The following is a 17,870-nucleotide window of genomic DNA, read 5'->3' as shown; positions in this document are numbered from 1 at the left end:
CAAACACTTGCCTTCAGTGTGACAGTCTCTGGCTCTGGGGTGAGTTCACACTTGATTTGCTGTTTCCCTGCTATTGTGCTTTCAGTTTGTCTGTGTGCTCTGAACATCATCCCTGTGGGGGGTTGCAGTCACTTCGTTAAAGAGGAAAATACATTATCATGTTGTTGAGTAGGGAGAGCATGAGATTCAGTCAGAGAGTTCCTCTTGGAGACAGTTGTTCCTGATGACCCAGATGAAATATGATGGCATTGTGTGTGTGTGTGTGTGTGTGTGTGTGTGTGTGTGTGTGTGTGTGTGTGTGTGTGTGTGTGTGTGTGTGTGTGTGTGTGGACGAAGGAGTGCACTCATCCCTACATCATTTTTTGATGGATAACTTTCCTCCCTCCTCTCGTCACGCGTTGGGTGTCACGGTGATGACGAGTGGCTTCCTTCTGCTTTTCTGGCGGGCGGTGGGATGTGACAGTCTTACGGGCAGCTGCCAACATGCGTCTCACTGCTCTTCCTCCTACAGACTCCCCTCCACTGCCTCTATTACTAACCCCCTACCAGTTCAAATTGATAAACTCCGCACTTATTGCCCATTTTACCAGTCCTCTCCTCAGTAATCCACAACACAGCATCTTAAACTATGAATATCATTTCTTTCTCCCCCGTCTCCCTCAGGTGACCTGTGCGGTGCTTCAGAAATAATAACAGCACTGAGCAAAGGAACAACAGTGACAGCCGAGCTTTTACAACAGCGTGCAACACGACAACAGAGGACAGACAGCACTCGGCTCCAGATGGGCGCTTCCTGTGCCAGGCAGGAAATGGCACTCAGCTCCCTCGCCATCATATTTCATTTTAGCGGAGAACAGAGATGATCATCACTTCATCTTCGGCACACCCATCCCCGAACGGGTGAGCTGTAAATTCATTTCAGTCGTTTTTGTTCTTCTTCTCTGCGTGGATCCCACTTGAGTTGTTGTCATCACTGGCAAGAAATACTGGGAATTCAAACCCCAATGTTTAGCCTCAGAGCCTTTCCTCTGCCTGCTCTGGCATCTCTGGGTGGAACAGAGATGATTCGATCCCGGCTGACCACACACAGATGTGAACAACTGCACGGCATGTGTGCTCATGTGCAGACAAACCCACTTACTTAAATCCACATGTAGAAAACACGAAAGCCTTGTTACCATCCTGACAAATAAACTGTGTTCAGAGTTATTTCATTAAAGGGGCACGCCTCCAAATTTACTTGCTACAACCCAGAGGCAGGGGTTTGAAAGATGTTGGCAATATACACATAGGGAGGGTCTAACTAAGGACACTGTGGAGTTGCATTATTGTTTTTAAATTGTTAACAGTCAGTAACAAATAGCAACATATCAAAAGAGTCAGATTGTATTATAATAGTTCAAAATCATACCATTATTTGTTTTGGATAAATAACCCAAAGTAATATTCAACACTAACATTGGGTCAAAGCAACCCATTGGCTATGGTGGTTTCCCAATCGCAGCTTATGTTAAATGTTTCAATTGCCATGGTAACTGTTGGTGCAACCATTACAAAGCACAAATTGACCTGAAAATGGCTTTAGAGTCGGTACAAACAGACTCGGTCAAGGTAAACTAAAACGAACAAGCTAGCAAGAGAAGAGAGATCCCTCTTCCAACACAGGCAGACATGCAGTAGATGTCCTATGAACAGAATAGACAGAAAAAAAAACATGGAAAGGAGGGAAAAAAATAAGGGCATTATAAAACCTGAAAGAAACAATGATTTTATGCATGCACATATAAGTGTGTAAGAGTGTGTGTGTGTGTGTGTGTGTGTGTGTGTGTGTGTGTGTGTGTGTGTGTGTGTGTGTGTGTGTGTGTGTGTGTGTGTGTGTGTGTGTGTGTGTGTGTGCTTCATCCCTGTGCTGCCCGGTTGCAGATGATGCGCTCAGTTCTGCTGTGTAGGCCCTGTGTTGAACAGATGTCGCGGACGCTGATACTGTCCCTGCGCTGAGCACGAACAAATTACATGCCGATACACACATGAGAACACACATGAGAACCCACACACACACACAGACACACACACACACACACACACACACACACACACACACACACACACACACACACACACACACACACACACACACACACACACACAGACACACATGCTTTAAATATGACCTTCAGATTACAGATGGCCCCGATCAGAGGCCGCCGGCTGGATTTGCAAGATGTAAATACTGAGGGAGTAATCCAGCATGGGGCAGAGGGGGCTATAACATGGGGCAGGATGGGCACCAGATGGCGGATGTGTGTGTGTGTGTGTGTGTGTGTGTGTGTGTGTGTGCGTGCGTGCGTGTGTGTTAGAGTGAATGTTCAGCGTGCAGAGGCACTGACATTGGGATTATATTTGTCTTCTTTTGATGTGCCACAGATGGACCTGTAGTGGTTTGTCCTCAACCCTAAATGCAGGTGGATAATAGCTCTCAACATGAAAAAAAACATATTTTTTTCACATTCTCTTTGCCCATGTGGCATCACGGCAAAGGGGTTATGAACTTCCATTATTTGATAATGGAGGCCTGTGCTTTAAGTGACCTTGAGTAGCATGTGAGCAGTAAGCCGAGGAAGAGAATGCGAGCATGAGTGCTTCGACTATCAACCTCCATTTCCCCTGTGGTGTATGGCGAGTAATATCAGACAGATGGGGGGTGGGGGGAGAGAGAAAGAAAGAAACACAAACTGTGAATAAGAACAAAAGAAAACCGTGTTGCCATATGAATGAGGCCTCGTTTAGTTCTTTGACTTGCAGAGGTCACAAGCCAATCGAGCTGGCACGCCATGATACGGTGTACCATCCCGGGAAACATTTTCTCCCACACATCCTTTTTTCATTTTTACCCCCTCCCCTCCTTCCTCCCCCAACCCCCGTCTCTTACATCCTTTTTGTCCTTGCCATAATTTCATCTCTTTGCACGTCATTAGCAAGCTGGCGCCTAATGAATTTCTTATCTCTCCGAATTCAGTGGCTGTTGTGATAACGTTTATTGTGTTCAGTTTTACTATTCACCGCATTGGAGGCAGCGGTGTGTGTGAGTGTGTGTGTGTGAGTGTGAGAAAGAGAGGGAAAAGAAACAGAAAACAGTGAGAAATATTTAGACAGAGAGTCAGAGGCAAAGACATAGAGAGCTCTCAGCAGCAGTGGTGGCGTTTTGGTTGTGTAGCATTTAATATTTAAGCTCAAAATCTGAACGTGAGTGTGCGTGAGGTGCAGCGGTGGATGCCAGCACACAGCGATGGTTACGTACATGGATACAAATCAAGACAGGTGGCTTTGAATAACTGAAGGAGAGGAGGAAAAAAAACTTCACAACCGGTTTGAAAGGAGAGAAAAAAGACCTTGAAAAAAATAGAAAATAGGAGCCACTGATTAGAAACTGATACAGGGAGGGAGAGGAGGAGAAGAAGCTTAGAGATGATTAAACAAGGAGGGAGAAAAGGATGGGAGGCAGCTCGAAGGACAGAGCAGTGGCAGATGGGAGTGTTGTGGTCTGTTACTAATGTTCCTCGGAAGAATTAAAGTCCAGGAAGAGGTTAGCGCGCACACACTCACGCACACACACACACACGCACACACACGCACACTGTAAGCTCTGTATAGGTGTTGGCGTGGGTCCCTGTAAACATCAGCAAGCCCCTACCGGCTTTCCCTCAGCAATAGTTAGTGACTTAGTGACCCATGCAACCCCTCACACACCGACATCAGCCTCTGTAGTAGCGCATGGTCGATCCAAAGTGTCACCTCGCTAAATGGGCACACACACACACACACACACACACACACACACACACACACACACACACACACACACACACACACACACACACACACACACACACACACACACACACACACACACACACCTCTTGCAGTAAGTGTTAAGCACATTCATCTGACACCTTTCCCTAATAACTCAATGCATGTGGGGTGAAGAGAGGAAAGGCAGATTGGATAGAGAGCTGATAGCAGCTGTGTCACACTGTCAGCATTAGTGTAATGTTGTGTCAAAACATGGCCTCGCTGAGCACTTGAGCTCTATTTGATTGTACAAGGAGTACAGTAGCACTTTTGTGGTTTGGGGACCAGATTTCATGTAGAATAACATTGCGTTTTATGTGATGGTTAATGTGGCATGTGTCATCCAAGCATGTAAATAAAAGGAATTGCATATTTTGCTTGCTGAATAGAGTCTACCCACATTTAAAGGCTGGAAAAACTCTTTGTGAAGTAGCCTAACTGCCTTAGAAAACCTGACAATTAAATGTTGCATTACTCATGAGCACACATCATATAACTTGTCAAATTTGTCTTACAACTTTTTGTTGGTATTTTTTAGCATCTTCTGTTTAGACTGGCATAAAGTAGGACATCAGATTCAAGTTATTCTGAAAAACTTCCAACTTCACAGTCTGATTCCTTCTGTTCTCTACCACCTGCTGCAGCTTCCAGTTCCTTGCTCAACAGTTTTAAGCAAAAATAAATGTGGAGCCATGTTCCCAAAGTTTCCTAGACCTAGCAGTTGGTCTCAGCGGAAGTACAATAAAAAACTTAAGAGACAGAAAAATCATGTTTACTGCATGTATACCAATAAAAAGCTTCATGTGTCAATTTCTGAGGAAATCACAGGAATTAAATATTAGATTATAAAATATTTTTACTTACTTCACTGTATTATGGAGTGATGATAAAAAAAGGATCAGTGTCAGTATTTAAAACATAATTTATACATATTTAACATCATTCTTAGTGACAAAGCAAACCACACCTCCTCACTGAGATAAAAAATAAATAAAAAGATAAAGGTCTTATCTATTGCTTGCTCATTAAATTGTGAAATCTTTACTGAATCACTCATATGCTGGAACTACATGACACCAGCACCCTACAACTATGGCAGATTAGCCTCCAAAACACCTTGATGCTCCACTAAATTGTTCTCTAATGCGGCAAGGGTCAGGGACTTTACCGGTGCTTTAGCTAGTGTCCAACAAATTAGGCTCTTGTGCTCAGACGTCTTTGAAGGAAAGAAAGAAAATCCAACTCCTAGATCGATATGTTGAAGGACAACAGGCAGTGAGTGTAAAGGGAAGTGACACATGCACACACGTGTGTAAATCTCTCCCAGAGTGAAGGCCAGAAAGAGGTAAACTATGCGTTTGGGAATTATTCTAACCCAAGTTAAGTCTATGAGGAAAGAAAAAGGACGTCTCTGGAGACCATAACGCTGGCTTTCATGCTCTCATTTGATGGCTTAATTCAACTTTGGATGCATTTTACATCAAGCTGCTGAAGAAAGGATTCATTTGAGGATTCAAAAAGGGGCAATTTAAGGCAACTCATGGGCCCCTAATGAGAACTTTTTTCATTCTCTTTCATTGAATATGCCACTTGCACTTTTTGAAATCTTCCGTTTTACTAGCGAATCCATCCTCAGCGTCTTTTGTTCGCTTGCAAGAGGATCTCACACACCTCCTGTCCAGTTCTGCACCATCAGCTCAGACAGACATTGTACACGGGGTAGCGAGTCAACACAAGGACCCAGAAGCTTCATTACGCTCCCGCTCCCAGTCTCATCACAGAACAAGCAGCCAGAAAGCAGCTACTGTGTTGTTCGGGGCTTGGCAGTGCTTGCCAACTGTCCCCATGTCCTGGGCAAGGCAGAAGTGGGCGCGGTCTGCAGAGAGATGCTTAACTGCCTCAGCAGGAACATCAGGAGCGCAATTCTGCTCGCTGTCCCAACGCATATGGCCCTGTTTTTCATTTTTGGCTGAGGAGAAAAGCCACAGAAAGACTGAGAGACAAGATAGAAGGAGATGTTGTAGGAGACGGATGGACAGGAAAAGAACGACTACAGGAAAGGGAGAGACTGAGATGGAAAACCAGAGCGGCAAGAAATGAGTAATTGAGGGAGACAGAGAGAAAAGGGTTGAGAGGGTGTGAAATGCGAGGAGAGAGTTTAATTTGTTTTTCGGCAGTGTCGTGCCGTCACAGAAATGTGTTTACCAGCCCCTACTTTGCCATTAGTGACACTCGGGCGCTCCTGTAGAAGAAACCAAATAGGTTCATAACTGCCTCATGTATCCTCCAAATGTCCCGATAGCTCTCCGTCTGTTGGACTGTGTCCGTCCGTATGTCTCCTCTCCTCGCTGCATCCATCCACCCTCTCTCTCTCTGTCTGGCTCTGTCCTCCTTCTCTTTTTTTTTTCTCATCTCCCTGTTCCCTCCATGTGCTCAGTATTTCTCCAAGTTTGAACCGCTGCCTGTTGTCGGGATAGAAGGCTGACCCAGAAGTGCCGCGGGGCAATGAGGGGTGGACGGGCTGGAGAGCATGCAAATGAGAGGGAGCAGGTCAGATACAGACACTGTGTCCCATTTTAGGGGCCACCTCCTTTTGACAGATGTGTCCAAAATGTCCTCTACAGAGGATTCTGAGCATTATACGTTTCTACCACTTGCCTCTCAGAAAACCAACACTTTCAGTTGCTTTTTCATTGGTGCAGATCATGTGACTTATTTACTGGTGACACAGGACCACCTGAATTTAACACGTGATTTTGGGATAGAGTAAAGGATACACCAGTTGTGCCCCCTTTTCAAGAAAAGGGGGGCTACATGTTTGGGCTACATTTGGACATGCTACCCAGTTATTGCATATTTGGTCTTTAAATGTTTACACTTTGATGGAGGACACCTGAAATGGGAGGCAGGTACAGAGTGACTGAGAGAAGAGTAAGCAAGCCGGAGGGCCAGTATTGACAGTGTTGCAACCAGTGATTAAATTGTCACTTCTTTTTTTAACCTAACTGAATATCTTTCTTGAGTCTTCATTACAAATCAAACAAAACCTGATGGTGAAAAATACAGTTTTTTGGCCAAACATTCGTTTGATAGCTGTTTGCACTACACCTTACATTGCAGCTCTTTCTATCCTCTGACTCTGACAGTCTTCTTGATACTGAAGCACCTTTGGTTTCATATTACTTTTGTCTTTCAACCTGGCTGATTGTATCTGTATCTTTGCCAACATAATAGACTATGTATTCATCTTGCTGCCTTCCTCTGCAGGCCCTGTACTGTGCCCTTTAGCATCCTGTAAAGGCCGCTCAGCTTGCTCTCTACTACCCAAACCAGAAGCTCCTCCATCTTGAGATCCTCAAGGGTGGAACTGACATTAGCTTACAGTTAATCCAAATAGGACATACTGTTCACAAAAAAATAGTGATACAAATAAAGAACATGAGAACAGATGATCTAATTTGACAGACAAAAGAATCCCAGTTTCGCAGACAAAATCTTCAATATGTTGGTGATATTTTAATGATTTAGTTTGACCATTTTCCTGCTTGCTTGCACGCTTTTTGGGTAAAAAGTTCCCCGAGTTTTCCACCACTACAGTGGACCATTCTGCCAAAATCCACCTCGAGGTGAAAGGTGCGACTACTCTGACTCACGCTGTGGCTGCTGCTAAACTCTTTAAAGGTGTTAACTTACTCTCATGTTCTGGTGTCACAGAGCGCTACTCAGAGAGCGAGATGGAAAATACCCTTTGTTAATATTTTAACAGCTCAAACAGTTGGAGGGAGAGTGACTGGTACATGTAAGGCAGAGTGAATCCAAGTGTCAATACACGGAAGCGAGTCGGACCAAAGTGTGGTAGTCTGAGGTCTTTTTTGAGTCAACATTCAGCATCGCTGTGTTGACTTAAAGATAATAAAATAAATAAATAATAAAAGACAGAAGGAGAGTGGGAAATATGGTGGGAAAACATCAAAGGAAAAAAGATCTGTTCTGTGGGTGTGTGTTGCCATCTGTGCAAGTCCATGAAGTTGTGTGCTTTTGTGTGTGTGTGTGTGTGTGTGTGTGTGTGTGTGTGTGTGTGTGTGTGTGTGTGTGTGTGTGTGTGTGTGTGTGTGTGTGTGTGTGTGTGTGTGTGTCTTGGGAGCAGCTTGTAAATGGGAGACTTTAGGAGGGAAAAGTTGGAGCAGAAAGCTGCTGGAGGTAATCTTGTGGCCTACAGCTGATAACAGCTTTCCACCTGGAGCCTCTTAACAAATTCCTGGACCACCATCAATCAACCAAATGTCCTTCAGAGAGACGGAGAGAGAGTGAGAAAGAGAGAGAGAGACAGAAAGAGAGAGAAAGAGAGATGACGTAGTGCAGGTTGTGCATGTATAACTGCAACTGTTGAATGATCAACAAACATGCAATGATTTAAGATCATCAACATCATGTCACACTTAAAGAGGCACACCAGTGATTTAAAATGGCAAATGACTAGTCATGGGAAGAACTACAGCGCCTGTGAAAGTAGCTATAAGGTCTTCTTCTGTGGTCCTTGAGGGAGTTTTATCAAGTCACAGAAAATTACTTAAGTGACATCCCTAGGGTATCTCAGCTTGGGCTTGACATTTTGAAACATTTTTGACACAAAGCCTGTGTCTCAAATTAGCTGTATATATAAAATACAAAAAAGAGTTATCTTTTCCTGTGCTGCTTTGATTTGACCAATTTTATTTTTATCTGCTAATAATAAAGGCATGCCTATGCTTTAAATTAAGTGCTCAGTGGATCATTGAAGCTATCTGATGTCCGGGTCTTGGGGCCGTGTCCTTCACCCCACCCCAACATTCTTACCCTTAGACGTTATTGGAATACTATTTGTACAAATAGTTCATTTTTCATCTTGCCGCAGTGATGTGCAGGTGTCCTACAGGGTGTGTCAGTACACTGTGGCCTCACTGTTGGGTGAGGTTACAGGTGCAACAAAGCACACTTCTCATCTGTCATTTTAGTCGTAGCTAGAGGTAAAACACACTTCCAACTACAGATGGCAATAAAAGACTCCCTTACAGACTTGTATTTGGTTACTTTTTAAGTCCCATCCGACTTCATGAAAGTGTAATACCAAATGACTGGGTATCCTCAGTTAACCCTGGCTGGTCTATGTAACACCGGATATGCATGCAGGGAAATCTTAAGCTTTGCCCCCAGAGTTGATTTGGGTGCAGTTGGTGGTGGCACGAAAAATGGTCTAACTTTGTGTGGGTGATTTTGCATGCGTGCACATCTGTCCATCTGTCTGGTCCTGGCCTAATGGGCTTCAGCCCTTGCATTGCTGACAGAAAATCAATGACCCACTCGGTGGACTCAATACTGCTTCAGCTGTGCATCGAGAGAGAGAGAGAGAGAGAGAGAGAGAGAGAGAGAGAGAGAGAGAGAAAGGCTGATGGACGGTTGACCAACTGTAAACACAATGGATTCATGTCCGTGGCTTATGTGACAGAGTTGTCACACATCTACAATTTTCAGTAAATCTTGATTTCCATTGTGAGTTCTAATCTTCTCATGCTCTCACACAACCTCGTGGACTCAGACGACACACAGATTAGTACACTGGATGCACAATGCCATCTGTATTTCTGGAAAGCATTCTGCCTGAGACTTTCAGCATAACGTCCCACAATGGGGTCAGGTTAACCAGATTATGTACAACTTTAGACAGTCATTAGAGGAGGATGTCAGAGAACAGCACAGACCAACAAAATGGAGGGAAATGGAAAGAAGAGATCAACAGAATTAAACCGTGCAGATTGTGCACAGTGTCATGGTGCATTCTGGCAGTCAAATTTCTTTTCTGAATCTGAGGCAAGGAATGTGGGCGCTGTGTGAAAATCTACAGTGAAGGTGTTAGGACTCAAAGTTAAATTAGAATTTTAAGATAAGAAAAAAATGAAACTTTAATGATCCCTGTGGGGGATTTAGTTTGGTGCAGCAGAAAAAGTAATGTGATTCAACAGCAAAAACGTCCATATAGAACATATTAAATAAGCAATGATATAGCAGAGAAAATAGAAAATGAAAAAGCAAAGTACAAAACATGAACCGACTGAGCTTCTGTTATTGCAATTACTTTTTTTAATGTTTTCATACAGACAGCTTGGGATTGTTATGTAAAATAGATTGAGACATAATAAGAAATATGTCCTTTTTGCATATCACATCAAATGATCAGTGGAGATTGTTATTTTAACACTTTTGTGTGCATTAAAAAAAAAAGGATATAATATGTTAATAAGTATTCCTCAGAGACGAAGGTAGACACATTATTTCCCCTGCAGACAGAACCAGGCTACCCTTTCCACCTGTTTACATTCTTTATGCTAAAATTAATCTCAATAAACATTTTTTGCATTCAAATGCAGAAGATTTTGGTATCGGAAGCATTTTAGTTTGTAGTCTGGGTTGTATTTTGGCCAATCACATTTGAGCAGGCTTCGGTTGAATGCAGGTAAACATTAGTTGTAATGAAATCTTGGAACCCCTTTAGCTATTGTCTCACGATGATTTAGCTTTTTATTGATTTAGAATTGGCTTGTAAACTGGCTTCTTTTGAAACAATCCGGTCATAGATTTTGTTTCTCAACTTCAGTCTCACAACTCATGATGCTAATCGGACTGTAAACAACGAGCAGCACACAGGAAAGGAAGTCTTAGCCTAGATCTCTGCCGTGTGTCATTGGTACCCCAGCAGAACAGCCCCTTGTCCCCAGAGGCTGACCCGTCGTCAGATCGATATCCGATGGATTCAGAGATTGAGCTATAATAAGATAACTTGGGGCGGGCTCCGGCTACATGTTTATTGTACAGACATGAGAGTGGTATCAATCTATTCATCTCACTCTTATGAAGAGGATTGTTTTTTGATCAGAGGAACAATCTGGCTCAAAAAAGAAGAGAGGTAAACAAAACCTTAATAGAACTGAATTGAGCGTAATAAAGTGGACCAGACCAGAGTGGATAGAAGCAGGAGAGCAGAACCGCAGAAACACGACACAGTTCAAGAACCCAGAACCCAGCCAGGGCGAGGGGCAAAGGCTCGGATTGAATCAGGCAGCTCGCCAGGTCAGCGGACTCCCTCCGCAGGCTCCGCTGTGTGGATTTCTCTCCGAAATGCTGGATCACATGGTAATCTCAGTTTAATACACAAATCCCCAACCCCAATCCAATCAAACCTAATACCCCCGCTGGGCCAGGCATGGCAGAGCCCACCAGCTCTCCATCCCTCCCATCATGTCGCCCAACACTGACATCGCTCCACGTTACAATATCCCCGTCCACTGGTGTCAGCGTATGAAAGGATTTAGATGTTTGGTACCAAAGGAGTGTTTGGATGAGACGACATGTAATACTGGGACACACCCAGATCAAGAGATAAATGTAGAGCCTGAATTTAGAGGTTTGTTTTCATTCATGCAAAAGTACACACACAGTCTTGGTAAAATAAATCGTGCAGTGTTTAAACAAGACACACCAAAATGTGGAGAGAAATACAGAGAAAGAGAGATAGTATGTGTGTGTATCTGAGTGCGTGTAATGCCCAGCCGGCGGTGTTTAATGCTGTCCCAGAGGGTTATAATCCAGATTATCAGGAGTATAAAGTCACTCAGTCTCCCTCTCTGCTCAGCCTAGCCTACCGCTTAGTGCAGACACACTCACGCAAACACACAAACACACACACACACACACACACACACACACACACACACACACACACACACACACACACACACACACACACACACACACACACACACACACACACACACACACACACACACACTTGTTCTGTCTCTCCCCTCTTACAATCATTTTCACACACACGCCCGGTTTCAGATTATCCTCTAGGGGGTGCTGTGTATCCAGACAGCGAGCATCCCCCCTGTTGGCGTTTTGGTTTGCTTTCAATTCTGACACAGTCGCTTCTCAGATGCTGCTCAACCTGCTGCGTAAAGACCTGAGATCAACTGCACTCAGCTTGACCTATTTCAACGTATTCACAACGCTATTGTTGCCTCATTTGACATTTACATGATGCCTTCACCCGAGAGATCCTCCGTTGTTTTACACCGCATTAACATTTGATGGTATGATACAGCAATCAGTGCAGACATCTATATCTGTGCTGTCTGTGACTCCATCGACATCCGTTTATTATGGACAAACTCACGGGGCTAGGTTTCCCTCCACCTTTTCAGACAGCAGCTCCATCATTTACATACGGTGGAGTGATCGGCATATCGCCCAGTTGGTCTGGATTAATTTCGGCGTGTTTAATCTGATGGTGGAGATTGATGCTTGCGGCAGGGAAAGGCTGGTCTGTGTACATTTTCCTCATATTCGCTCGCTGGCTGACACGTCCCAGTGACAGGCAGTCTGATTGGATCACAACCAGTCATTTTCCACTCAAATAGTCAGCAAATGAAATGTCTCTGCTACATGCAGTGTTGCTGCATGGTCAGAATCCAGGACGAGCTGCGGCCCTTTCTCCTCGTTTCCTCTTCATATATATCTTAACAACCTCTTTTTTTTCTGTCTCTGTCCCTCATCTTGTCTCTAGCTTTAATCTCCCTTTCCCCCCCCTGATCACACCTCTTGCTTTTTTTACTGCCTCTTTTGAATTCTCCCTGCATGCATGTTTCCTGGTGCTCTGTAAATTAGGCTAAAAATGGAAGATTAACCTCCGGAGACGAGAGGCTTCCTTAATGCGCTCTGTTCCCTCTCGCTCCTGTTCTCTTTTCAGTAAACCACTGCATTACAATATTATTTAATGGGAGCATCTAATTGGAATCAGCTGGAAAGCGGGGAAACAGGGTGGCCAAACCTTTTACTAGGCAGTGGGATTCAAACATGGAGGATTATGCTCATTAAGAGACTGTGGTGAGGAAGTTGTTTTGTGTCTAAGTGAGTGCTGAGATAACCTTGTGCTTCCAGTGGAGGAGGGATCCACAGTAGGTTGCACCCAAAAGTGACATAGTTTGGTATTATGACATAATCATTTTCATACATTTTGGAATTTTGGGCCCAAACCACTATTTTTTGGCCTCTAAACACCAGCTCATGTGGAATTATGTCATTTTCTTGTCCTTTGCTGCCTTTTTTGGATTTAGAATGACGATTCCACCCTCCAGTGATATCATTGAAGGCTTAAACAGAACTTCCTGTATGGTTTACTGGCACAAAATCTTTTCCATGGTTTCCACTGACACCAGGATGAGAAAAAACACTCTAATTGTATTTGTGTGTGATTTTTGACAATTACAGAGGAAGTGTTTTAGCAGCTGTGGGCGGCCTCTACTGCTCCTTTTCAGTGTGGATATTACAATGCTGAGAGAGTGTGAAGCCTCCCTTTTACTTTTTTCTTTTCTTGTACTGTACAGTTGGGCCATTGAAATGTGGACGGTGATTCACATGTAGAGGAAACTTGTAACTACAGTATTGCTGATCAGTATTTCACACGCCTGAATTAAAATGTTTGTCAGCAGATTTTGTACATGCAAAGCAGTCTTTGCATGCCTTTGCTCTTGCGTGCTTTGCAGCTATGACTTAATTCTTCATCAAGCACCATCATCAGGTCAAAATGTTATTTTTTGTTTTTTTACCAAAGCATTTAGCACTTTCTTTGTTTGATGGTTTCAAGGTCAATGGGTTTAGGGTTAGATTACTGAAATAAGGTCTGTGGTTAACACAGAGATTAAAAAAAAAAAATCTACGATATGAAATATGCCAGTAAATACCCCACTTGTGAATTTTGAAGCATTTACCTTACAACTTAATGCCACCGTGCAGCACACTGGTCTGCCCTTAGCTTAGTGTTGGTCAACTATAGCCTTACCCAGATTTCTACTTCTGGCGATTGCATTTGCACTTCAAAATTCATAAAAGTGTAAGTTTCATAAACTTTTGTTTGCCTCAGAGCTGGAAAAATCCCTTTTGCTTTGTGTTGAGGTCACCAGGGCGATGCTAACTTCAGGATTTGCCTACAAAAATACTTCATCCTTGCACCACTCTATACCTGACAAGCTAATGACGTTCCCATCAGCCTCAGCTGTACTTGGTGGTACTTGGTGGTACTTGTGGCAAAACGTTGCTAGTTTTCACTGAATTAAGATGCTGAACCTGGTTGGGTCCCTGCTAACAATCAGTGTGTTATCATTGTTATTATGAGTATGTTAGCTGTCTGACATTAACATGTAGTTTTAAGCACCACTCTGGCTAAGTAAAGTCTTGTTTTTGTCTACCTTTCAAGATGATTTTCATTGAATTTAGTCTTACACATCACTGTTCCTCCATTACAGGTGTAGAGTTCAGCTTACAGTAATGACACAATAATATCGGTTCCGCTATGGAAATATAACAGACCCTTTTAGACAGACTATAATCATTTTTTTTATATTAATGTTGACAAAAAAATATTATTTTATTAAAATGTAAAAAAATCTTCTTATATATATATTTTTTTAAATTATTAACATTGTTGTATTTACACTGACTCTGATGGTGGCTATTTCATTTTTTATGAGATAAAACAGCTCACGTAGGACAACAGACTTCACAAAAACAGTGTGTATATACAGATATGTTTTGGTACGTATGAAGTTTTGTTTATACTTGCGCCTGGCCTCATAGCACAATATGAACTGTGTAGAATAAAAAAAACTAACATACTTGTGTAACCCACTGTAGGTGTAACTGGCAAGAAGTCACAAACCAACCCCCACAATGCCGAGGAGGGATTGTAATTATCTGTACACTCATATCTCACATTCATGGACTTCTTTATTGTATTTGTAAAGAAATAAGTAAAGTATTACATGCATTATAAAGATACAAAGGTTGAATATCCTGTTAAGTCACGTGATTTGGCGCCGCTCGCTTGGTAACAAAAATGTAAAGGTGCATGACCAAGCGCTGCAACCACTTGAGGAGCACAAGCAAACCACGTAACAGGCATTTCTATTCAACTTAAAATAAGTACAGAAGCAAAACCTTTGGATATCAACACACAAACACCCACACACAAACACATGCTGCTCTCAGGTTATTACGGCCTGTCATTGTTTAATTCTTGCTCATTAAATGCTCCAGACAATGACAAAGCGCCTCATTCTCTGACAGCCTCTTTGTTAACCCTCTCCCTCTTATCTCTTTCCGCCTCCTATTCTCGCCCCTCTCTACTCCGCTTTGTATCTATTGTATGACACTCAAGGACGATTTGACGCCGTCCCGAGCCACCACTTATACATCCCTATTCATTTCAAAATAAAACCTGCGAGACACAGAGAGAGAGAGAGAGAGAGAGAAATACCAACTTGAACTGTCGAAAGAACAATTTGCAAAAGCCTTGGAATGTCAGATACATTTGCCACTTACTGGTAATATAAAACTTGCAGTGATGGAGACAACGCTGATGGCTTTGGCGCAGTGACAGTGCTGATATAAGATGTCGTAACCTTGTGTCCTTGCACCAGTCGTCTTAGAACCATCAATCTGCTTGACCTTTATCCAGGAATTGGGCCCATCATACACTCAGATCCTTTCTCTCAATTTATTCTACTCTCTTCAGACCTGCCCTGACAATGATTGTTACAAAGGGTTTTGGGAGTCCTTATGTGTGTGTGTGTGTGTGTGTGTGTGTGTACGAGAGACAGAAAGACGGAGGAAGATGGAGAGACAGAGTGAGGCTGCCCCTGAGTGCTTTCACGTAAGAACCGGAGCCACCTGAGAGCAACGGAGCAAAGAATAGTGAAGATGAGAGAAAATGAAGAGACAAAAGCACTTCCCTGGTGTAATTATGCTTTCATTTCATGGCCAAGTATCCACATGATGTGCCCTGCATGCAGAGACACTCATTAGAGTTATTGCACACCAAAAATGTAACTGGCATCTGCCAGTAGAGAGCATAAGTGTATGTAAAGTGAGGGTAAAATGGTAAAAATAATTTCAGTAAAAGATGTCGAGGTTATTACTGAGTGGAGGTGTCTTCTAGATGAATCTTAAGTCTGACATTTCTGAACCTTGAAAGAGAGTGCTTTTGCTTGCATGTCATTCTAAAAAAAAATACAATAATTTATTTATTTTTTAATACAAATTATTATTTAAGCAGTTGTGTGCTTTCCTTTTTATGGCAGCAATGGTTTTGTTAAAAAAAGAGTTGTCTTTTTGTCCTTTCAAAGGGTTTATATCACATTTTCAGATCAGAAAAAGTCTCACCCGTGATGCTCATGAAAGGAAAACACCGCAGCAAACAACAAACCTTCTCAAAGCATTACCACGAATACAATAAAGCGCTCAAAGTGAAGCCAAAGAACTTGTACTACTTCAGTGCAAAATTCCCCCAGCATCCCCTCTGCTAGTAAAGCGGCAGCATCCTGATGCTTGGATCAATGTTGCAACAAATAGCTGTAATGTGTCTGACTGTGAGCGCTGTCATGCCCTACCTGATGTGCTGTTGAGTAGGAATGTGATGCTAATGTAGTTAAATCTGCACATTCATTACTGCAGCAGGGACTCACTTCATTAACAGCCCCCTGCTAATGTGCCACTCTACTTTTTGTGCTTTTATGTGTGTGTGTGTGTGTGTTATCTTCCAGTGAGACATTAAGAGACATAAAGATGATTTGTGTGTGTAAATAGATATGTGTGTCTGTGTGTGTGTGTTTGAATGCAGCTATGTAGATGATAGTGCTGGAAAAACAGCTTTTTGCAGCAATGCTGAATGTAAAACGCTCTTTGAGATTGATCAATCCACATCTCAAATGTCTAAAACTTTCAAAAATCATTGTGTAACCCTTCCGCTTTTCATCTACGTCTCGCCTTTTGTGACTTAGAAATCAGTGAAGATTAATGGCTTCTACCTAGATTAATCTCATAATATATTGAGTGAATAATGACTACTAATGCTTTGTAGCTGCTGTATCAGTGTATATTAGTTTCTTTTCATCAGCCAGGCCACACAGAGTGGTTTTACTGCACAAGGTGGAGGTTTACCATCAGTGACACATCCTTAGTAGCTTCTCTGCTCCACCTTCCTCCCTCAATACACTGCTGCTACTGGCAAACTATTTATACACACACACACACACACACACACACACACACACAACACACACACACACACACACACACACACACACACACACACACACACACACACACACACACACACACACACACACACACACACACACACTCCTCTCACCAGTGTCTGGGATTCCAGCAATTAATGGGGCGGTAAATGAGATTGTTACTGATGTGTGGTAGCGAGGTGAGCGAAGGTGTGGAGGTGATGGAGGGAGACAGGAGGAAGACAGAGGAGAGCCGGGGGAAGGCAAACGGCGTGAAGATGTTATGATGCAAATTAGAAACTTTTGCATGATTCAAATTTAAGTTAAAGTCTTGAAAATAGAGTTTTCCTATCGCTGTTCAACATGCAAGCTAAAATACTTGCAGAGAGAAGCCACATTAATGCTTTAAAAGAAGAAAACTTTACCACTTGAGTTTGCATAGGCTCTGTATGATCCGTAGTGAAATACTCTATTGCAATCGTATAAGCAACAATCATTATTTTACATGTGTTATATAACTCTTGCCATGAATAAAATTCTACCCTCAGATACTCAGGTGATAATTCCTAAAATCTATTTTTTGTGCTAAATCCTGCTTCAGGTAGTGATTTTTTTTCCAACAGTTCTGAAATGCCTTTTGACAAACCCCAGAAAACAGGGGTAAACTTGTCGTCTCTCTGTGTACTGCTAGAGAGTGATGCTGTAATGTAGGAGCAAGAGTGAGAGTTTTTCCCATGAGGACAAATTAAGCTTCAAATCGCTTCAACTCAAAACGCAACATATGTTATGGCTCCAATGAGTTATGGTCTCATATTTAATTTTCAGTGGAGAAATACTTCTTGTAATGGATTTCTTCATGTTTGAGCAATATAAAACAGTGAAGGTCTGGACTTTAGACTCCGCTTTACTGGCTCT

General features: G+C 42.6%; 1 protein-coding gene across 1 annotated transcript in view; it reads left to right on the top strand.

The window, feature by feature from the left end:
• Positions 1–817: 817 nt before the first annotated feature.
• pacrg (PARK2 co-regulated) overlaps positions 818–17,870 on the top strand; it is a 182,650-nt gene continuing 165,597 nt past the window's right edge. Inside the window, exon 1 of the mRNA XM_054614449.1 lies at positions 818–900. The gene's annotated coding sequence lies outside the window, so the exon portion shown is untranslated. The remainder of the gene's footprint in view (positions 901–17,870) is intronic.

This window comes from Anoplopoma fimbria, chromosome 15, assembly GCF_027596085.1.
Source record: "Anoplopoma fimbria isolate UVic2021 breed Golden Eagle Sablefish chromosome 15, Afim_UVic_2022, whole genome shotgun sequence".
Lineage (NCBI taxonomy): Eukaryota > Metazoa > Chordata > Actinopteri > Perciformes > Anoplopomatidae > Anoplopoma > Anoplopoma fimbria.
Note: the sequence above shows the minus strand (reverse complement) of the source record. Positions and strands in the feature narration are given on the sequence as shown.